A 23700-nucleotide genomic window follows, 5' to 3' on the forward strand; every position below is an offset into this window, starting at 1 on the left:
TAGATGATGGAATCTTGGACTTTGTGCCTCACGCCATGATTTGGTGAGACTTTCAGGGTTCTGGGATGCTGGTGAGTACATTTTGCATGTGAGAGGGATGTTATTAATGGTGGCCAGAGGGCAAACTATTGCAAATGGCATTACTGGCCTGAATTCTCCACCCTTCCTGCATCCACAGCACTGTTCTAAACTCCTTGTGGGAGGAATGCACTTCCTCGCCCCTTGACTTTGGACATAGTTACATAGCTTGCTTCGGCCAGTGAAAATGGGTAGAACAGACAATGTGCCCATTCGAGCCCAGTCATTAGGGCTTTGTGTGTTTCTGTTTGCCTCTTGCCCTTCTATCACTGCAATCAGAAGTATGTGTCTTCTGTAGCTCACTAGTTTCAGAAGGATGAGGGATGCAAGAAGCAGCACTATTTCATCCAGACCACAGACCTTCAGGGAGAAGCACAGCTGCATCGCCTGAAGCAGATCCACCCAGCTAAGCCCAGCCTGGATCAGCCAAGCCATACCCAACCTTGGGTCCGTGAGAATAAGTAGTTATTTCAGACTCTGAGTTTCAAGATGGTTTGTTACACAGCATAGTCGTGACGGGAGATAATTCATTCTTGCTACTACCTATTCAGTGCCCCTTCCCAATCCAACTTCTCCTCTTTAAAACTCAAGTGTTGTTGATCCTACTGCCTCTCCTCTCTGTATCCACTGTCCTTGTCTTAGTCTACATCTGAATCATCTCTCACCTGCTTAATACCAAACTCTCCTTACTAACTCTTCTCACTCTCCTTTAATTCATCTTCCTCATTGCCACCAGAGCAATTTTTCCACAATGCATGTGATATTATGAGACACACCATCATCACTTACAAAAGTGTCTTGAACTTGTAGAGATTATGTTGAGAAATAAAGTTTATATATTTTATTTTTAATCTTTTAATTCTATTTTTCTATGAGCCTTTTGAAGTCCCCTTGCACGCATCTACATTGCACACACATGTGTGCATGTGTGTGTTTCCTTCTACAGTTCCCGCAGTTCCTGGCTCTTAACTCCCATGGCCTTTGTTACAGTCTTTTGTTATAATATTGAAGCAATGTAGGCCTTAGAAGCAGACCTCAGAAAATAGACTCTCTCGCTCTGAGCTTCTGTTTTCCTCTCATCTGCTTCTTGTTCTCCCCAAGACAGGACTCAAATCTTCTCCCACCTTTCTATAAAGAAATTCTGTGACCTACTTTGCCTGATTGTAGGTCATAAGACCCCCATTTCAGAAGGGGTCCTGTCCCATACCCTAAAGGAAGGAATGCTGTACAGAAAGGCCAAGAGGAATCTGGACAGACAGGCCTGGCTGGGTTTCCCCACTCAGTCTATTACTATGAGATCATACTCTTTCATCCAGTTATATATTTCTACATGGTTGTCCATGTAATAGATCCAAGAGGCTGGGGTTCATAGAGCTTCCTGACAGCCGAACATGTGGAGGTTCCTGGAGGGTGGAGCTCCCAGTAGGGCATGAATGCTCCACGTCCTTACCTTCATACCTCACCCTATGCATCTCTTCATCCGTATCCTTTGTAATACTTTTTATAATGAATGTAAGTAAATGTAAGTATTTCCCTGAGTTTTGTAAGTCGATCTCACAAATTACTGGAACCAGAGGAGCGGGTTGTGGGATCCCTGATTAATAGTGGTTGGTCATAAGCACAGGTAAAACAACCTGGGACTTGTGATTGGTATCTGAAGTTGGAGGAGGTGGTCAGTCGTGGGGACTGAGTCCTCAACCTGTGGAATCTGTTGCTATCTCCAGGTAGATGGTATCAGAATTGAATTGGGCTAGAGGGTGACTCACTGGTATCTGCTGCAGAACTGATTGCTTGCTTCTTGGTGGGGAGAAATCCCCACACATTTGGTCACAAAAGTCTTCTGTGTTAATTGCTGTAGTGTGAGAGCAGAGGAAAAAAAAAACCAAAAAAACTCTCACAGTCTGTTTCTTCTACTCAATGCAAAACTAATATCAGCATTTAGCTTAAAACTCTTGAATTCCTCCCAATGTGTAGTTGAAGTCATACTCTTGGGAGCTGATGGGTCTAATATGGTGCACAGATCCTTTGATTGCTGCAGGTCCTGTTTTGATAATATTTGAATGTGAAGATGAACGCAAGTTCTCTAGTTTGCCACAACGCCTCCACTTCCTATTGTTTTACCCTTGGTTCGCTTTACACAGTTACACAACAATCCTTGTCCATACAGGTACTTATGTAAACACATAACAAAATACTAAAAATTAGGTAGCTTAAAGCAGTAGAAATTTACTATCTCTAAGCTCTGGAGGCCAGAGGTTCAACATCAAGGTATAAATGGGCCCATGCTGAGAGTCTCAGGAGAATCCTTCCTTGCCTCTTCTTCCCTTGAGTTGTGGCCTCAATCCTTTGAGTTCCTTGGTTTGTGGCTGCATCACTTACTCCAGTCTCCGTCTCTGTCTTCACTTGGAGTTTTCTTTTTCTTTTTAATTTTGTACAGCTGTAGTATTGCTATGTTGCCCAGGCTGGTCTCAAACACCTGGCCTCAAATGAGCCTCCCATCTTGGCCTCCTAAAGTGCTAGGATTACAGGTGTGAGCCACTGCAACCGGCCCAATACTAATATCAATAACCAAGCATTGAGGGCTGGCCTTGTGACATCCACGTGGTGACTACATGACTACATACTCACTGACTTTATTACCTTTGCTCCCTGCTTGTCATCCTCTCAATCCTCTTGTTAGCAACTGTAGGATGGATTACCACATCGGCTTGGACAGACTCGTGAATAAATGATTAGGGGCAATTTCTTTTAATAGAGACAGAGCCTCACTCTGTCTCTATTCCAGCTCAGGCTGGAGTGCAGTGGTGTGATATAACTCACTGTAGCTTAGAACTCTAGGGCTCAAGAAATCCTCTTGCCTCAGCCTCCCAAGTGGTGGGGATTACAGATGCATGCCATCATGCTCAGCTAATTTTTAAATTTTTTTGTAGAGATGGGGTCTCACTAAGTTGCCCAGGTTGGTCTTGAACTCCTGGCCTCATGTGATCCTCCCATTTTGGCCTCCCAAAGCATTGGGATTACAGGTGTGAGCCACTACACAGGGCTGCATTTTCTTTTTCTTATAGGGACACCAGTCATATTGAATTCGAGCTTACTCTAACAACCTCATCCTAACTTGATTACATCTGCAAAGACTTTATTTCCAAATAAGATCAAATTTTCAAGCACTAGGAGTTAGAAATTAAACATAGCCCTTTGGGAGATAAAACTTTACTCCTAAAAGGAACTCACTCCCAGTTTATAGGATGAAGCACAAAGTCCTTGGCATAGCATAGACAGACCTTTCTGATCTGTTCTCCAGCTGTATCTCTACCTTGTACTCTCTAATAAAATCTTTCTCCTTGCTCACTCTGAATGGACTAAGTGATTTCTCAGTCACTTTCCTTGTGCTTCTCCTTTTGCTTTGAAAGCCTTTTTTCCCTCCCCTACTTCACTTGTGAATTTTTATCCCACCTTTAAGACTTACTCAAATCATAATTTATCAGCAAGTCTACTAGATTTCTCTTAGTCTTTCAGAGAACTGATGACCAATTCCGCCTTCACTCTGACTTCATAAGAGATCTCAATGTGCTATGTTTCTACATTCTCAGAATCTTCTCTCAGCATCATTTGTCTTCCAACTTCTTCCACAGGACATATAGTTCTACTAGGATGGGTTTCAACAGATTTCTTTTTGGAGAAAATTTGCCCTTAACATGCCAAGAGTCTATTTTTGAATGATGCCACTGGTCAGCTGGTCAACCACATTGCAACGTGTTCAGTCCTCTCACATATACTGTGGGTATTCTTCTTATTAAAAAAACAACCGGCCTGCCCAACATGGCAAAACCCCATTTCTACTAAAAATACAAAAAAATTAGCAGGGTGTGGTGGTGCATGCCTGTAGTCCCAGCTACTCGGTAGGCTCAGGTAGGAGAATCTCTTGAACTCGGGCAGTGGAGGTTGCAGTGAGCCAAGGTCATGCCACTGCACTCCAGCTTGTGTCAATTAAAAAAAAAAAAAAAACAAAAAACCTTAAGCTTTATCTTCCATGGGAGAGTAATCCAATTAAATTAAACTTAGTGTACACAAACTAAGGTGTATTTTTACAAGCAGAGATGTCTTCAACCCTGACTTCTGCGGGACCTGCCAATGAATCTAGAAACCATTTTCATGGCAATGCTTAAAAAAGGTTGAAACATCAGTCAACACTGGCTGTTTATCCTGAGACATAATGGTCGATTTCAAAAGTGTAGATAGTTTTTATCAGGTGGCTATGCAGGTCCACTTCCATCAAAGTGTTTAATAAACTCCTGTTCATTGAAAGTCAAATACCACAAGTTCTTACTTGTAAGTGGGAGCTAAAATAATGTGTACACATGGAGGTAGAGTGTGAAGGAAGTGTGGGAGGATGGGAGAGGGGGTGTAGGATGAGAAATTAATTAATGGGTACAGAGTACATCATTCGGGGATGATTACACTAAAAACCCTAATTTCACCACTCCACAATATATCTTTGTATTTTTTTCACAAATAAAAAAAATGCTGTTTGTTGAATATCTAATTAACTTCATAAAAATTTAATATCTAATCAATTTCATAAAAAATTGCAGCTGGAAAATTTCTCAGAACCACTCTTCTGCCAAGTGTGTAGATGTAGCCTACCTTATTCCTCAAATGGAAAATGGTGAAAGAGAGTTTAATGAATGACTTCTTTACAAAGACGGGGGCAGGATGGAGACAAACCAACGACAAGAGACAGGAAAGCCCCACAAGAGTAGCAACAGCAGGAAGCCACTGTCACCTCTGGACCTAAAGAGAAGAGCAGCAGCAATTCTCAGAGCTGTCATTACAGCTGAGGACCCCTGGTAGGAATTGTGAAAAGGAATAGAGAAGTGCAACCCCTTCCCCCAGAAGGCTCCAGTGGAGACAACGGAAGGTAGTAGAAACTTTGACCTCTCTCTCTCTCCCTCTCACCTTCTCATCTCCTGCTGGTGTCTCCCAAGGGTTAAACCTAATTGAAAGCCAGAGGGTAAGGGAAATTAGTGATGCAATCTTTAAAGATCAGCCTCTGGGGACAAAGAATAAGGTGAAAAACCATGAAAATGGATATGAGGTGCATGCAGAGAAATCCAGTACAGATACTTTAATCCAAAGAGATTGCTTCTATTCGACTGTCAGGCTAAACTGCTCTGTCCCTGCTCAAGAGAGGAAATGAACCAGGTTAAAGATTTATAGATTGCGAGAGCTGAAACAGTATGAAAGGTCATCTAAACCAGTATTCTCACTTTACAGATGGATGAAATAGAGGTCCTCAGGGATGAATGACATGCCTTAGATCACCTTTGAGTTAATAACTGCACTTCTACTAAGACCCGAGGTCTTGTTTTCCTGACCGATGCTGTTGTCCTGTTCATGAGGCTCAAATTCTTTCTAGCCCTGTGAGTTTCCAGTAACAGTTTTTTTTTCCCAGAAGCATCCATAAGAGCACCCAGCAAAACATGAAGTTTAAGGAATTTTAGAGAAATATTCTCAAAGGACCTCAAAAGACTTGAGCCACAAACAATGCTCTAAAGACTCACATTCTTCCTACCATTGATCAAACCAGTTGGTCAGAAAAATAATGGTCTTTTGCTTTTCATAGTTAAAGTTCAATGGTCTTTTTCTTTTCATAGTTAAAATGTGAAGCAAAGAAAGTGAGATACATGATAATAAAGGATTAGTTTATTCTAGAAGATTCTAGAAGATTCCAGAAAACTGAAACATCTGTACTGTAAAGGCCATTCCTTTTTTCTGACTTGTTGAGAAGCTTCAATTTACCAGGCTTAGTGCTATTTACCAGGCTTAGGCTTAGTGCTAAGTGTTAGGACACAAAAAACGAATAAAAACATTCTATTTTCTCTAAGACCTTGTGTGGCAGAAAGGGAGGGAAGTAAATGGCTGGCTGGGGATCTGAGATGGATGCTTTGATACTGCAGCACAGAAGAAGATGTGGTTATTTCTACCAGATTACACAGCTTCCCCAAACACCGTTTCTTAACCCTTTATGTGCCACAGACTTTGAGCCACTGGGGAAAGCCAGGACTTTTTCCTGGGAGGTGCACTCACTTCCATATATAACCAAATTTTGCATACCATGGTGAGAAGTTCGTGAACTTCAACTTACAAATAGAACCTTGCTCTAAGCAGCTAGAAAAAGAACAAGATTTTGGGTTTTTTGTTGGTTTGGTTTGGTTGGGTTGGGTTTTCTCCATGCCCCCTAATTAGGTACAAGATCATGGCTAGAGCCATGTATTGCCTAACTACAGAATTTTAGTTCAAGGATCATGGTATATAACCTCTTACTATTTTCAGATTATACAGATAGGACAGTGAGTCAGGGTATTGTATGTAGGGCATCTGACTTTCTAGAATACCCTGTTTTTCTTAATCTGGCCAGATTGTCGTTGGCAAATATTCAAATACAATCTAAAACCAACCCCAAATCTAGATAAGGCAGTAGCTTCTAAGATTATTCTCCTTCATGCACAGCTAGGAAGGGAAATAAATGCATTAATTTATTCAGCAACTACTAATTTAGAACGTACTATGTGCACGCTTCATGCTAAGGGGTATAGTGAAGCATGAAACACAATCCCTGTCCTAAACGACTTCTAGCCCAGAAGGGAAAACAAACCAATAAGCCAATTGCTAAGGATGGATGAATGGATGTAACAAGAACACATACGGAGGAGAGAGGCATCAAACAAGATATTAGGTTCAACTGACATAACTCTTTCTTTTTCCCCAAGAAAATGTAAGAAAGTTCATCATGAGTTAAACCTCGAAATGTGAACCTGAAGTTAACCTATTCTTAGGGCATATGGAATTACATGGTGGTTAAAAAAAAAAAATGGGCTCTGGGATCACTTTCCTAAACCCAGATCCCAGCCCCACCACCATGTGTGTGGCCTTGCAGAAGACACTTAAACACTTTATGCCTCAGTTTTCTTATCTGCAAAATGAGGATGATAATAAAAGTGCTCGGCATATCCAGGTAAAAGTAGAAAGTTCATTCCATTATCAAATAATTGCTGGTGTGGTTTGTCCAGAATATTTTAGTCTGTCAAATATTGTGCAAAATATCCAGATAATCAGCTGATATGTTTTGATCCCATCCAAAGGCTGGCATTGTATACTTGACCTTAACCCTACTGCAGAGTCAAGGACCACTTGGAAAATTTCACAGATTAAAGACTCTCTCTTCAAAACTGCACATATTTCTGGGGGTTCCTGACCCCTAAAGTCAGAGGAAGAACCTTCTTTTAAAATGGCTTTTGGCTGGGCGCGGTGGCTCATGCCTGTAATTCCAGCAATTTGGGAGGTTGAGGCGGGCAGATCACCTGAGGTCAGGAGTTCAAGACCAGCCTGATCAACATGGAGAATCCCCGTCTCTACTAAAAATACAAAATTAACTGGGAGTGGTGGCGCATGTCTGTAGTCCCAGCTACTCAGGAGGCTGAGGCAGGAGAATAGCTTGAACCTGGGAGGCGGAGGTTGTGGTGAGCTGAGATTGTGCCATTGCACTCCAGGCTGGGCAACAAGAGCAAAACTTCGTCTCAAAAAAACAAACAACAACAACAAAAGGCTTTTTCAGCCAGATACATGGCTCATGCCTGTAATCCCAACAGTTTGGGAGCCCAGGATGGAGGATCCCTTGAGGCCAGGAGTTTGAGACCAGCCTAGGCAACATAGTGAGACCCTGTCTCTACAAAAATTTTAATTAAAAGAAAATTAAATGGCTTTTTTTCTCATCATGACACTCCAAATATTGTCTTTTGGAACATATTGCTTGATTTAGTTGTCTCAGTACTGTACTGTTCTAATTGTTTCTTGTTTATTCTAATTGATATTGTCATTCTCTTTACCCATCACCAATAACTAATGTGAATGTCACAACTTACAAATAAAAAGGAATAGTATGGCTGGGCTCAGTGGCACATGCCTGTAATCCCAGCACTTTCGAAGACCGAGGCGGATGGATCACTTGAGGCCAGGAGTTTGAGACCAGCCTGGGCAGCATGGTGAAAACCCTGTCTCTACTAAAAATACAAAAAGAAAAAAAAAAAATAGCTGAGTGTGGTGGTCCCAGCCACAAGGGAGGCTGAGGCAGAAGAATTGCTTGAACGCGGAAGCTGGTGGTTGCAGTGAGCCAAGATCGTGACACTGCACTCCAGCTTAGGCAACAGAGCAAGATCCTGTCTCAAAAAAAAAAAAAAAAGGAATAGTACTAGGACACGTTGGTAAAGGTAGAAAAGTACTTGACATGTTATCCCTATAAAAACTTTCAAAAATTAGACCACCGGAAAAAGTATTGCATACTCTATCCACAAGTTTGCCTCAATTTTCAAAAATATTCATGCACAACTTCCCAAATATTATTTTTTAAACTGTATTCATTCGCAAAGAGTTTGATTTTTCAGTGGCATGCTCCGATTACACATAGTCGAGTATTCAATTTTTGATCATTTCAAGATGGTGGTAAGTTTTTATATCAGTTTGACAGACTAAAAACAACTTAATCTGAGTCATCAAAGAAATCTATGAAGTCATTTTTTAATATATAAAGAATATCAGCAAAGTCTGTGCTGTATGACATTCCTGAATATTAACTCTCTAATTTGCCATATGGAAACTTTTCACAGTTTGATAAGATACAGATGACATTGACTCCTGAGCAAATACACTGGTGATAACTTTGATAAAAGGAGGGTTAAAAAGGAACAGTCTTATAATTTATATCTTGAGCAAATTAATGCAAGCATCATTCATATCTTTTGTTTTTATATATGTTATCTTCTCCTTTTGAGGTCTCAAATAAAAAGTGTTACTTAGCTTATGGATCAGAGAATAATTCCTTTGGAGTTTCCACATTTATACATGAACTTCTATAGACTGCAAGCAAGAATAATCACACATCAAACTGTGTTGTTTGGGACATGCTTTTTTAATTCATTCAGTGTAAATATTACAAGCAAAATGTACATTTTAAGAGAGTGGTCTGAGCCTTTTTTTCATGACAGAAACATTAAAATTTAAAAGTACACATAAGGTACATAAAAGTAGATGCTTCTGGGTGGGGCACAGTGGCTCACGCCTGTAATTCCAGCACCTTGGGAGGTCAAGACAGGAGGATCACCTGAGACTAGCAGTTCAAGACTAGACTGGCCAACATGGCAACACCCCATCTCTACTAAAAGTACAAAAATAATTTTTGCGGGCATGGTGGTACACGCCGGTGGTCCTATCTACTTGGAGGCTGAGACACAAGAATCACTTGAACCTGGGAGGTGGAGGTTGCAGTAAGCCAAGATCGCACCACTGCACTCCATCCAACCTGGACGACAGAGCAAGACTCTGTCTCAAAAAAAAAAGTAGATGCTTCTTTGAAATGTGTATTAATTATCAGTTTATTTCAGGATGAAAGATGAACTACAAAGTCCACAAGTCATACCTAAGAAGTGTCTTTATCAAACACTACTTTGCTCTCTCCTTCTTCTCCCTAATCCTTCTTTAGTAGTGCAAAATTTTATTTATTGTGTTGATTTTCCCTGCTTAGGGAAGGGGAAGATGGGAGTTCGTATTCAATGGCTGAGCCTCACCAAGAATTTGCTTTCAAAAGGCTAGTGCAACTTAAGCTGATTACAAATGCAGGTTCAAGGCCCCAAAATTTGGTCTTGTCTTTAACAGACTTTTAAAATTTGTTTTGGTATATTTATTCTCTTGTCAAAAGAAGAGACCACCACTCATTATCCAAAACAAAGACCAGATTGTATTTCTTGCTACCAGGGAGAGCTGTACTTATGAGTTACAGTGCCTTTGAATAAAGCAAACTGGGATTCTAACCCAGGGTTTTGGGAAGCATGGAGTTCAGAGATTGGGAAACTCTTAGAAATTGAAGTGTTGGGGGATTGGTTGATCTTTAGCTGTGAAAGCCTTTTTGATGGACTGAGGCTGTTCTGACTAGCGGACTTGCAGAAATATGAGTACTGAAGTGAAGTTGTTAGTGATGATTGGTAAGAGTTTAAAAGCAGTTTTGGAGATGACTTGTTCATGGATTGGGACTTTGGCCAAAGAACAGTCAGTCTTTTCCTTTCTTGAATTTAGACGATATGGATTCTTTATTCTTACTTTCTAGCTTTCACTTAAAATGTTACATGGTGTTTTCATATTGTCCCTTTTTAACAGCAAGATTAATTTTTTTAAATTTCTTGGTTTTTTGGGTTATTTTTAAGAGACAGGGTCTTACTCTATTGCCTAGGCTGGAGTGCAGTTGTGCGATCATAGCTCACTGCAGCCTCAAGCTCCTGGGCCCAAGCAGTCCTCCCACCTCAACCTCCAAGAGAGCTGAGACTACAGGCATGCACCACCACAAGCAGCTAATTTTTTTTTATTATTTTTGTGAGATGGGTCTTGCCAAGATGGGTCTTGAGCCCCTGGCCTCAAGAGATTCTCCTGCCTTGGCCTCCCAAAGTGCTAGGATTGTAGGAATGCAGCCTTGAACCACTGCACCTGGCAAAAAAAAAAAAATTATATGTAAATATCCAAACACAACAAGAGAGAGAAAAATAGAGAAAATGGTATAATGAATTCTTGTGACCCAGTCTTTCAATACATGTATGCTCTGTTCTACTTGCTTTATCTGAATCTCTTTTCCTGACCCAACTTTTTTGTTTTATTTTAAATTAATCCCACTTATTATATAATTCTCATAAATATTTTCATATTTACCTTTCACAGATAAAGACTAAAACATCTCCTTATAACACCATTGTCACACTCCACAAAATTAACAGTAGTTACTCAATAATGTCATATGCAGCTTTTCCTGGTTGTCTAAAAATATCTTTTTACAATTGATCTATTCAAATCATAATCCAAATAAAAATGCACATTGCTCAGCCTGTGCTACATGGTGAAACTCTGTCTTTACTAAAATTACAAAAAAGGGCATAGTGTTGCACACCTGTAGTCCCAGCTACTCAGGAGGTTGAGGTGGCAGGATCACTTGAGCTCAGGAAGTCGAGGCTGCAGTGTGCCAAGATCACACCACTGCACCCCAGCCTTGGGAACAGGAAGGAAACCCCTGTCTTAAAAAATATATATATACACATTGCACTTGATTGTTATGTCTGGTAAGTCTTTTTAAATCCATAATAGTCTCTCTTTCTTTTATTCCCATGCCATTTCTTTGTAGAAGAAACTGGATCATTTGTCCAATAGAAGTTTCTCTTTTCCTCATGGTATTGTTGATCATGTTCTTCTACCCTCCATAATGTTGCAAACCTGTAGTTAGATTTAAAGGCTTGGCTATATTGGGGTCAAAGCTTAGAAAAAAATGTCCCATAGATGGTGCTGGGCACTTCTTAATGCTTCACATCAGAATGCACATAATGGTTGGCTTTCCCGACTGTAGTGATGCTAGGATACATCAGTGGGTTCAGGTGCCAGCAAACCCATTTATTATGAAATTTGTCCCTTGATATTTCACTCAATAGTTTAGCTGTTATTGTTGATTGTTGGTTAGATCTATTGTTTCATAAGAGTTGCACAATTGTGATTTTTTAAAAATTCTATCAGTCCTTCTGCATTTGTTCACAGTAATTCTTCTCTAATGAAGAAATGTCTTTTATCAACTGGGTATTTGCTCTGAAATATAGCCCGTACAGGAAAGCCAAGATAAATATTTAATTTTTTTTCTGATACAAATTTTAGAATAATAAACTTACTGTCTTAACAACCTCCAAAGGTAATCAACGAGTTTTCTTTTTAGAGTATTGTTATGATGCATGGGTTCTTATATATTTGATATCTTTCCTTTTTTGCAGTTATTATTCTTCTTGGCTCTCTAATTATGCAGTCTTTGGCCAGTGAGAGCCCCTTCAAGTTGGCTACTATGCACATTTTCTCCCATGTCCTCTTGACACAATTCTAGTAGGTTTTGATAAATAATATAAGATGCACTGAGCACAAGTTGTATATTGTCCAGACAGGAAATCAACCTTTCCTCCTCCTAGGAAGAAATGGTTATTAGAGTTCATAATCTGGGCTCAAGAGGTGCTCATCATTACTGGGCTGTTCTTTCATTTGCAGTAATAATACTAACAAAATGACTAATCTGCTTTCTCCTACAATTGATATGTAATAGTTTTACAACAATACTAATTCCTTATTCAGTTTAAGTCTAGTTGTATTGTATTTCTGCTACTTTAAATGTGGTGTATTCTCTATTACTTTTTCTAACTAGTTTTGCATGTGTGTGTATACACATGTAACTTTGATTTCTGTAAGTGAATCTTATACCTTACCTATGTACTAAAGTTTTTAGAGTGGATTTGCCATTGATTCTTTTGGGTTTTCCAGATACATAATCATATCATCTACAAATAGGAATAGTTTCACCTCTTCCTCTTCAATTTGTGTCTCTAATTGCCTTCTCTTATCCAATCGCATTAGCTAATAACTTCAGCATAGAGTTAAATAGTAATGGAGAGAGTGGCCACTCTTGTCTTGTTACTAACTTAGTGGAAAAGCCTCTGGTGTTTCCCCACTAAGTAAGATGCAGGCTTTGGGCTGACTTCTGTTTGTTTGTTTGTTTTGTTTTGTTCTGTTTTATTTTTGAGATGGAGTCTTGCTCTGTTGCCCAGGCTGGAGTGCAGTGGTGCTATCTTGGCTCACTGGAAGAGCTGAGGTATTAATATATATATTTCATCATGCTAAGAAATTTCCCTCAATTCTTATGTTTTAACATGGATGGTCGATAAATCTTGCCAAGCATGTTTTTAAAACATTATTGGAGATAATCATGTTACTTTTCTTCTTAGTTGTGTTCATATGATGAATTTCATTAGTTTATACTAAGATTTTGAGTCCTCTAGAAACAGCCACTTCTGAATATAAATCCCCTTGTCTTCATCTGGCAGAAACAGAAACGAAGAGGAAGGAGACATTTTTTTATTTAGTTAGTATCAGTAATCACTCCTATTCTTTGGTAAGTTTCTGGCTTATTTACTAGATTTGTAAGCAAAGAGAGCGCTATCTGGCTAGATGTAGCTGGATTATTATGACTGTGTGTGACATGCCATCTCCCACACTGCTGCTCCCGCCCCTCCCTTTGGCATGTGCACAGACTGCACATTTGAAAAGCAATGGCTTAAAATCCCTGTGTCTTAGGAGACCCATAACCAGTTAAAATGCCCTTCAGCCAGAGCTACAGTGCATATGTTAAGCCCCGTTTCTTATTGGAATACACAAGCAGATCCAAATTAAATGCAGATGTGTTTAAGCTTGGGAACCCAATCCAATTCCAGAAGTGAGAGTGCAGCTTTATTAACCAAGCCACCCACTCTCCCAGGAAGATGGTGGGGATCAAAACCAGACTTTTCTGGTGTTATAATTTGACTTCTGTCAGCAGTGGCAACTATACTTTAAAAAATCAAGCAGCTGCTTATTTTCTTAGTCCCTAATGTCACACTCAAGGAGAACTGAGTCCAACAAGGTATCTTAGGTTCTCTTTGAGGTGAGAAAAAGAAAATAAAAGGCCGAGTATTTCTGATGTCTGAGGTGATTTTATTTTTCATTGTCAGAAAGGAAAGCTTCTGTGAAAATTCTGGAAGGAGGAAGTAGTATTACCATATGGAGACTCTATTGCCAATGACTTTGCTTCTCAGAAACCCTGTTAAGGGCAGGTACTGTTGGTGTTAAGCCTAGTCTATCTTTAATCCCCAACAAGCCAAGAATGAAGATTAAAATGTCAAACATGAGCTATGGGCCTCCCTAACACATACTGTGAAATTAATGAAGATGACTCTGCAAAATGGGCAATGAGCTTTATAAATATCTTCCTCTTCTACATAAGCACACACACAAACCCTCTGAGGCACGGAGAAAGGAAGTGACATCAACCAACGCCAACCCTGAAGTTTTCCCACATCCTTTGTCAAAATGAAGTTCTGCCCTTTAATTGGCACTCTTTGTATTGTATTGGTACTCCATCAGTACCTCCACCATCTCCATCAGCGCCTCCACCATCTCCATCAGCACCTCGATCATCTCCATCAGCACCTCGACCATCTCCATCACCACCTCCACCATCTCCATCAGTACCTCCACTATCCATATCAGGACCTCCTCCATCTCCATCAGCACCTCCACCATCTCCATCAGCACCTCCACCATCTCCATCAACATCTCCTCCATCTCCATCAGCACCTCCACCATCTCCATAAGTACCCCCACCATCTCCATCAGAACCTCCACCATCTCCATCAGCACCTCCTCCACCTCCATCAGCACCTCCTCCACCTCCATCAGCATCTCCACCATCTCCATCAGTACCTCCTCCATCTCCATCAGTACCTCCTCCACCTCCATCAGCCTCTCCACCATCTCCATCAGCACCTCCTTCACTCCAACAGCACCTCCTCCACCTCCATCAGCACCTCCACCATCTCCATCAGCACCTCCACCGTCTCCATTAGTACCCCTATCATTTCCATCAGCACCTCCACCATCTCCATTAACACCTCCACTGTCTCCATCAGTGTCATCACCACTCCCACCAACACCCTGCTTTTGTGCTTTCTCTTGCACCTTCCTTGAGAGACAGATGTGGTGACCAGGGCTCTAGGGCTGAGTAGAATAATTGCCCAGGGGTCCAGATTGTCAGAAGGGGTAGAGCAATCACTATTCATTGCACCAAAATGACACTTTGGTCATTTCTAGATCCACAGAGGTATTTTCAGGATAAACCTTTTAAAAAAATTTGGGCTCCAGGCCCTGGGCTCTGGGTGACCTGTCACATTCTTTCACCCATAAATGGATTTTACTTTTACTGTCTATTCATATTATGCTTAACACAAATTCTTCATGTTGCCTTTTGACCCCACTGCCACTCGTCGTGTGTTCTCTGGTGGAGATGGAGCCCAGCTGGTGCCTGGCATTCTGCACAAAGATCTCTGCATTAAAGATACTTTTCTTTGAATAGTAATGGATTGGCCTTCAAGTACTGCTTTCAAGGCTTCCAGCTTGCAGATGCTCTCTAATAACAGTGATGAATGTGGCATCTCTGCAGCATTTTATGCATGTTTTATTTCCCTGATTCACACATAGGAATTTCTATCTTTCAAAACCTTTGTTGGGATGGGAGCCAAAGAAATTGGAGGAGAAATGCAAGGAACAAAAATGCGCTTCATTCCTTCCACAGAAGTGGTGAAGTTGACCTGCTTCATGGCAGAGCCCTCTATGGTGCTGAGGCAATTGCACAAAAAAATCAATCAAACTGAGGCTGTTGCCTGAGAACAGTGCAGACAGTCCAAGTTTCCCAACACCCCGCAAGCATGGAGACACATCAAGATCTATGGAGACACTTTCCCCTTTAACCATTCTGTTCTCCTCACATTGCCTCCCTGTCTCCACATCCCCTTTCTCTACTTTGCCACCACTTCCCACCCTCTCCCCTACCACACCCATACCCCTGCCAATCTTCTTCTTTAGTTCTAGGAGACCCTGAGCCAGGAGCAGGACTAGGCAAGATTATGCCTGTGCACTAGGGAAACAGATTATGGATTAGGCAACAAACTTCAATAGATTCTCCAAGGAATCCCATCTGAGTGATCTTACCTTTGGCAATGTTTTCATGTCAAGCATTAACATAATCCCTCATCTGAAGCTCCTCCACAAATGAAAAGCCCATTTTAAACACAAAACAGATGGGAAGTGTCTCAAAGTCAGATGAAACAGAAACTGAGGTTCATACATGGCTTACAAACTTCATTTCCCAAAGGATCATCCAAGAAGCTGATAAAACTAAGGGTCCCTGTCTGCCTGTGTCCCGCCTTCAGGCCTTAGTACCATTTGATCACATTATCTTAGCGCCCAATGGCATACGGTGGGTCCAGCATGGGAAAGCATGGCTACCAGAGCACAGAGGGATCAGGTCCCTTTACGGGGAGAGCAGCAGCCCAGGCCTGCAGCCCAAAGGGAAAGTGGCAGAATGAATTTGTAGAATTTCCTGAGGATTTTATTCTGATGGAGGAGGGTTTGAGGTTGTGTCTGTTTAAAGGGTAGATTTGAAGATGGCGGCCCTGTAGGGACTGGGATGAAAGACGGAAACCCACGTCTCTTCATCCAGAGATGCAGCATTCACTAGCTGTGTAGCCCTCTCCAAGTTACTTAAGTGCTATGTGCCTCAGTTTTCTCATCTACAAAATGGGAACAAGCATACTACTTATTAATGCTGTGAAGCTAAATATTAAGAGAATGAATATACACAAAATTCTTAGGACCATGCCTGGTAAATACTAAATACATAAATATCTCAATTTTGGACCACAGAGCAAGGGGTAGCTCTCTATGCAAAAGGAAATTTGAGGGATACATTTTTAACTTCTTAGCATTTCTTTTCTCAAATCATTTTTTTGAAAGGTGAAATAAAATTGATATCAAGTCCTTAGAATACATTGTAGAAAAGGAGAGAAAAAGAAAAATGCTCAGTACAGGAAATGTTGGAAAAGTAGTAGATTACATTAGAGCTTTCGTACAATACATAATGTGGGACAGAGATGAGTTGGAGATTAAGGAAATCGGGGGATATAGCCTTTAAGGCCATTTGCTCTCAAGTTAGCAGATGGAAAAAGGTCGCTGAAAGTACCATTTTATTCACTGCTATACCCCCAGTGCTATAAAAAGTGCCTGATATGGCAAGTAATAAACATTTGTAGAACTAGTGGACTTTTGACAATGTCCTCCTCCTCCTGCTATTCTTTTATGACTGGTTTGCACTTCAAAAATAAGTGAGGGCCAGGCATGGTGGATCACACTGTAATCCCAGCACTTTGGGAGGCCAAGGCGGGCAGATCACCTGAGGTCAGGAGTTCAAGATCAGCCTGGCCAACATGGTGAAACCACATCTCTACAAAAACACAAACATTAGCCAGGCGTAGTGGCAGGTGCCTGTAGTCCCAGCTACTCGGGAGGCTGAAGCAGGAGAATCGCTTGAACCCGGGAGGTGGAGGTTGCAGTGAGCCGAGATGGCGCCAGTGCACTCCAGCCTGGGTGACAGAGTGAGACTCCATCTCAAAAATAAATAAATAAATAAATAAATAAAGAGCTGTATAGTGAGCATGGCTAGAGGAAGAAGGATGGAACTGTCACTGGTTTTTTTCTGTCCCCAGCCTCCAGCCCTCAGGTAAAACCACCCTCATCTCTCACCTGGATTCTGCAATAGCCTCTGCAAACTTAAAATCCTAAACCCCCACTCTACCAACTGAATGGACCGCCAAGGGGACCCCAGAAAAAATTTTAAACTGAGTTCCCACCCATGATGGGATGGAGGTCAGACACGTCTCATTATACTCCCCTCGCTTTTGGAGTTCAGGCACTGACTAGCTGACCCCCGGTTCTACCAGCCATAACTGCAGCTGTGATTAGACAAGAGACTGATTTCAGTAACTTTCTCCTGATAAGAAACCCATGAGACCGGGCGTGGTGGCTCACACTTGTAATTCCAGCACTTTGGGAGGCCGAGGTGGGCAGATCACGAGGTCAGGAGATCGAGACCACGGTGAAACCCTGTCTCTACTAAAAATACAAAAAATTAGCCGGGCGTGGTGGCGGGCGCCTGTAGTCCCAGCTACTCGGAGAGGCTGAGACGGGAGAATGGCGTGAACCCGGGAGGCGGAGCTTGCAGTGAGCCGAGATTGCACCACTGCACTCCAGCCTGGGCCACAGAGCGAGACTCTGTCTCAAAAAAAAAAAAAAAAAAAAAAACACATGGACTGATTCTGTCTGGTTTACAGAGTGTGCACTTGTATGTCTTCAGGTCCTGAAAAGACCTTTTGGCATATAGGGCTTAATTGTAATACATTTAAATGTTAAGTCTCCACCCCAAAGTGAACATGGGTTGTATGTTACATGCACGTTTATTCAATACACACGTCAGGGCCGCCTTCATGAATATTCATAACTCTTCCTGTAACCTGCTGAATATGTATGTTTAGCCAGCCTGTTCAGAATAAAGCTCCTATCCAAATCCCTTTCTGTTTGAAGTGCCTGCAGTGGCCTTGGCCAGAGGCATGCCTCCCAGCCCTTAGAGGCTGTAACCCATAAGAAGAAATAAAATCTCTCTCCTCTTCTAAATTTATAGATCTTATAATTTTTTTTAAATTAACACCTCCTAACTGTTCTCTCTGTATCTATTCTGGTTCTTCTTAGTGCCTTCTCCACAGGGTAGCCAAGGCCATCTCTTCAAAACCCATATCTGTCATGTCACTTCACTACTTAAAACTGTTAGTAGTTTCCCTAATGTCATTAGCATAAAACTCTGAATCTTTAAAATATAAGTAAGGCCCTTGGACATCTCTGTCTAACTCTCCTGCTTCACTGCCTACTAAGCTCTCAACTCTTTGAATGTGCGAAACTCTAATTTTTTTTGTTTTGAGACAGAGTCTCCCTCTGTTGCCCAGGCTGGAGTGCAGTGGCGCCATCTTGGCTCACTGCAACCTCCACCCCCCAGGGTTCTAAGTGATTCTCCTGCCTCAGCCTCCCAAGTAGCTGGGATTACAGGTGCACACCACCACGCCCAGCTAATTTTGTATTTTCAGTAGAGATGGGATTTTGCCATGTTGGCCAGGTTGGTCAGGAACTCCTGACCTCAGGTGATCCACCTGGCTTGGCCTCCCAAAGTGCTGGGATTACAGGCGTGAATCACCGTGCCCAGCCCCCAAGCTCTAACTTTAAGACCTTCCTGCTTCTGTTCCTTCTGCCAGAACACCTTTCCCTCTGTCTACCCTAGCTAACTCCTATTTTATTTTTATTTTATTTATTTGTTTATCAAACAGGGTCTCACTTTGTTGCCTTTGATTGTGCAGTGGCACAATCACAACTTGCTGCAGCCTCAACCTCCCAGGCTCAAGCAATTCTCCCACCTCAGCCTCCCAAGTAGCTGAGACTACAGGTGCACACCACCATGCCAGGATATATTTTAAAAAAAAAAATTTTTGTAGCCATGAGGTCTCACTATATTTCCAAGACTAGTCTCGAACTCCAGAGCTCAAGTGATCCTCCCACCTCAGCCTTCCAAAGTGCTGGGATTACAGGTGTGAGCTATCATGCTCGGCCTTTTATTGACTGAAGTGTCTTCTACAGGGAAGCTTTCCACAATCTGCCACCTTCTGAGGTTAGATCTGTATTTTATTTTCTCAAAGAACCCTGGACATCTCCATTATTACGATTATCACATGCATTAGCAATTTCTGTAATAACTTCTCTAACATGGCTTCCTCTCTTCATGTGAGCCCTACGCCAGGCAGGGACTATGTCTATCTAGTTTCATGCTACAGCTTTAGTGCTTAGAAGAACCAGGGGTATGGTAGGCACTCAATCAATAGTTGCTGAGTAAGCAATTAATGAATGAATTAACAAATGAAAATGTGTGCCTGGCAACTCAAAAGATTTCTCATGTTCGGAAAGTTGAGATTGGTAAAATCTAATGTCTTTAGAGCTAAAGCACTCACTTAACTAATTAAATCAATCAATTGGTAGACATAAATAATAATATGACATTTACCTATTACCTGTATAGACTTACTTCCCCTTTCCAGAGTTGTTTGTGGGTTTATCACAGGCAACTGACACTCATGATTCAGCAAACCAAGTACCATTTGTTCATTCACCATGCTTCATGTTTGCAGATGCTTGAAAGACATGAGGAGATTGTTTTGGCTGCATAATTATTACAATTTTTTCTTTTCCTCTCTTTTTTTTTTTTTTTTTTTTGAGATACAATCTCACTCTGTCACCCAGGCTGGAGTGCAGTAGCGCCATCTCGGTTCATCGGTGATTCTTATACCTCAGCCTCCCAAGTAGCTGGGATTACCGGCGTGCACCACCTTGCCCAGCTAATTTTTGTATTTTTAGTAAAGACAGGGTTTCACCATGTTGGCCAGGCTGGTCTTGAACTCCTGGCCTCAAGTGATCCGCCCCCTCGGTCTCCCAAATTGCTTTGATTACAGGCATGAGCCACCATTCCTGGCCACAATTTTCTCTATGTAAAATACATATCCATGAAAAGGAACTGATATCAAGATTCCATGCGCTTCAAAGCTAGTTTGCAAGTGGAAGGCCCAGGTTGCTTAGAAATTTGGGGTTAGTTACTGCCAACAATGAACGCTATGTCTCCAAAGCTTCAGTAAAGAAACCCAAACACTGACCATCCTGGTCGCCTGGTATTGGCCGTGAAGTTTGCATGTATGAACACAGAGACACATCTGGGGAAATGGCCTGCCTAGGGCTGGCCCCTGGAGACTGCTTATGTTGCTACGAGACTCCATCTGCTGGTTCCTCTCACACTGTGGCCCAGGCCATCAGAGAAACAGCCTTATTGCTATGTCTGTGCAGGACTGGAGGGAAACAGATTCATCCCCTTCTTGTTGAACTCAGTAGTCCACCCCTATGGCATCTCGTGCTAATTTATTTATTTATTTGTATAAATTTATGGGGTAGAAGTGCAATTCATTCCATGCATAGATTGCATCATGGTCAAGTCAGGGCTTTTAGAGTATTCACCACCTGAACACCATACACTGTACTCATTAAGCAATTTTTCATCCCCCACTCCCCTTCCACCCCCTCACTTTTCTGAGTCTCCATTGTCCATCCTTTTACTCTCTTCGACCATGTATAAACATTTTTTAGCACCCACTTATGAGTGAGAACATGCGATATTTGTCTTTCTGTGTCTGGCTTGTTTCATTTAACATAGTGGCCTCCAGCTTCATCCATGCATTATTTCTCTTTTTTTTTGGAGACAGAATCTTGCTCTGCCACCCAGGCTCGAGTGCAGTGGTGCGATCATAGCTCACTACAGCCTCAAACTCCTGGACCCAAGCAATCTTCCTACCTCAGCCTCCAGAGTAGCTGCAATTAAAGGTGCAAACCACCAGGACTGGCCCTCAATTTTTTTTAATGGTTGAATGGTATTCCATTGTGTATATATGCCACATTTTCTTTATCCAATCGTCTGTCAATGAACACTTAGGCTGGTTCAATACCCTCTGTCCTTGTGAATAGTGCTACAGTAAACATATAAGTGCAGGTATCTTTTGGATATATTGATTTATTTTCCTCTGGGTAGATACCTAGTGGTGGAATTGTTGGATTAAATGGTACGTCTACCTTTAGCTCTTTGAGAAATCTCTATATTGTTTTCCATAGAGATTGTACTAATTTACTTTCCCACCAACAGTGTATAAGAGTTCCCTTTTCTCTGCCTCCTTCCCAACATCTGTTATTTCTTGTCTTTTTAATAACTTAGGTGGTCCAGCCTGGCAACATAGATCCTGTCTCTACAAAAAAATTTTTTAGTTAGCCGGGCATGGTGTGCACATCTGTGGTCTCGGGTACTTGGGAGGGTGAGGCAGGAGGATTGCTTGAACCTAGAAGTTTAAGGTTGCAGTGAGCTATGATCACACCACTGCACTCCAGCCTGAGCAACAGAGCAAAACCCTGTCTCTTAAGTATATAAATAAATAATCTTGGTGGTGAGGAGCAAATATTCAAATCAGACTTTGCCTCTTCGGTTTTGCTTACAGGGTTTCACCTGGCCTCAGAGGCTGTGTCCTCCAGGAGTCCAAGCCCAGCTCCATCCTCCTTTACGCCCTCACTTCCCTTTCCACATGTGAAAATGAAGGGAAGGCAGCGACACACAAGCAGATAACTCACTGATTGGATTGTACCTGCTACCTGAGGGTAGAGACCATTGTGAGAGCTGATCTTTGAAGCCACTGATGAAATCACAAGGAACTGGTGACATCAGAGAGGGTCCATTTCACCCACTGAGCACTCACTCTCACTTCATGCTTTGGGTTTCAGGTTTACTTCCCTAGGAGCAAATGAGCTCCTGCCAAGGAGTTTTTTCGCTGTTCATGCAAGGCTCTTGTGAGAATGCATCCCACCACTTCCAGGAGCTCAGCAGAAAATACCATTTCCAGGGAATAGGTACTTATTTATGGATAGGAAATACTCCATCTATACCAAATTAGAACAACAAAATATTGCAGATGGATTTCTTTCCAAGATCTACTTGTATGAAAACCAAAGAAAAATGATAAATGAACAACTTGCTATGAGGGATAACTTCTACACGACAACTCTGGAATGGAAACAGACTTAACGCAAATATCCCAGTTTTGGGAGCTTCCTGCATCTACAGTTCTAGGTTTCTAATGGTGCCCTTGGGCACTGGAAACGCAAGAGCCTTCTGAATCATTAGGTAAGAGAAAAGTCATTTTCAGTGGAAATTATAAGGTATTTCACTCACTTGTATTTCTCTGAAATTGATCAGCACTGTGTGGTATGGATAGGAATTCTCAATTAAGTAAAATATTTGAGTAACCAGAACATTCCATTGCCAGACCAACTTTGATAATCAAACAGGAGTTTGTCTTTCTATAGACAGCACACTAGGCACAGAGCAAAGACTGAGCAAAATTATTGATTTATTTTAGACAGAAGAGTTACATCTCCAAGTATGATGTATATCAAATCAATTTGTAACTGTAGCCATTCAATGCCTTTAAGTTCTTGCAGAGGTAGAAGAGCTTAGTTCTTACATTTCCTCAGTAAAATTGCCTTGATGTTCTGGAATGAGGTTTCTACAAATTTAATATATTGCTCCTGAAATAGCCTATTTAAAATGATGACTTGTTCTAATCTACTGCACTTTCTGGTAGGGAATGCGATTAAGATCAGTCCAGCAAAGGTCAGTAAAAATGAATGGTATCTGTTCTCAAGGCGTCTATGAGGAAGTTTTCAAAACCAGATAAGAATTTAATATCAGAAATTTTTGTCTGTCTAATAAAATCTAGATGCCCCAATGCTGCCTGGAATTTGTGCTGCAGATTGTAACCTGCAGGTGGCTTATAAATGAGTCATGTGTCTTAAAAAGGAGTTCCTAAAATAGAAAAAAACTTTCTTTTTTTCATAGTTCAAAGGTTCTTATCACAGACCTGCTTCTCAACAAAAATACTTGTATTTATTCTCATATTCTGTGAGTCAGAAATTCATCAGGCCTGGGCTAGACAATTCTTCTGTTGCAGGTGGCATTGACTGAGGATACTAGGTGGTCTTTAGCTGTCAGTGGGTTGACCTGGAGGGTATAAGATGGCTTCATGCATGTGACTGGCATCTCAGCAGGGGAGCCAGGAAGGCTGGCTCGGCTGGACCGGTCTCCTTCCCCACGTAGTGTCCAGGCCTCTCTACCAGCAGTAGTTGAGCTTCTTCTATGGCTGCTCAGGGCTGCGAGAAACAAAGTGGAAATTGCCAGGCCTTTCAAAACCTGCATCTGAAAACTGGCATGGTGTCACTTCTCCAGTGTTCTATTTGTCAAAGAAGTCACAAGAAAAGTGAACAGAGACTCCACCGCTCATTAAAAGTGTCAAGGAATTTTCAGCCATCTTTAACCTGCCTCAGGGTCATTGGAGGGAAAACGTCCAGAATTAGAATTTAAAGCTGTCCTCAGGCAACTGATGAGCAATATTCAAAGGGTCTTACAGCAGTAAAGTCCCTATGTAAGTGATTTTTAAATTCTACATCTCCTTGCCACAC

This window comes from Nomascus leucogenys, chromosome 18 (genome assembly GCF_006542625.1).
Source record: "Nomascus leucogenys isolate Asia chromosome 18, Asia_NLE_v1, whole genome shotgun sequence".
Classification (NCBI taxonomy): Eukaryota; Metazoa; Chordata; class Mammalia; order Primates; family Hylobatidae; genus Nomascus; species Nomascus leucogenys.